The sequence below is a fragment of the Octopus bimaculoides genome, chromosome 1 (genome assembly GCF_001194135.2).
Source record: "Octopus bimaculoides isolate UCB-OBI-ISO-001 chromosome 1, ASM119413v2, whole genome shotgun sequence".
NCBI classification, from domain to species: domain Eukaryota; kingdom Metazoa; phylum Mollusca; class Cephalopoda; order Octopoda; family Octopodidae; genus Octopus; species Octopus bimaculoides.
In genome coordinates, this window is record NC_068981.1 from 190,608,851 (window position 1) to 190,609,597 (window position 747).

The following is a 747-nucleotide window of genomic DNA, read 5'->3' on the forward strand; positions in this document are numbered from 1 at the left end:
AACTAAGTGGCTCACGACTTATTATTATTATTATCATTTTGTGAGCCACTAGCGTATTATTATTATTATTATTATTATTATTATTATTATTATTATTATTACATGTTTGACTTTTGCTTTGTATTTGTACAAGTTGGCTCCAAGTCTCACCCAGAGACCTCAAGAGACAACAAGTTAGAAGTTCATGTTGGTGTTATTCCTAAGGCGTCATATATTTGGTCCTGCACATAATATTGGTCAAGAGAATGGTTAAGAAAACAAGAAAATTATGAGTTTGTTTTAAAATTTGAGATCACATAGACAGTATTTTACGTGGGATATGGACAGTTCCCATGAGCACTATCTTTTGAATTTCTGCCATTTTGGGGTTTCCTTGCATCTGAGCTAGGTAGCAATCAGCTCCTTTCATTATTATTATTATTATTATTATTATTGTTGTTGTTGTTGTTGTTGTTATTATTATTGAGAAGTACATAGAACAAATAGAGTGGAGCACTTGCAAAAAACAGTACTGCTTGGAACCGCTCGAATACTCCGGATGGTGTTCGAAAAATAAGGGGTGTTACCTTAGTTCTCTGGCAGTGAACAGCTGGCACCGTAGTACATCTCCAGCATTAGAAGCTGTGCAAAAACAATAATAATAATAATAATAATAATAATAATAATAATAATAATAATAATAAGAAGAAGAAGAAGAAGAAGAAGAAGAAGAAGAAGAAGAAGAAGAAGAAGAAGAAGAAGAAGAAG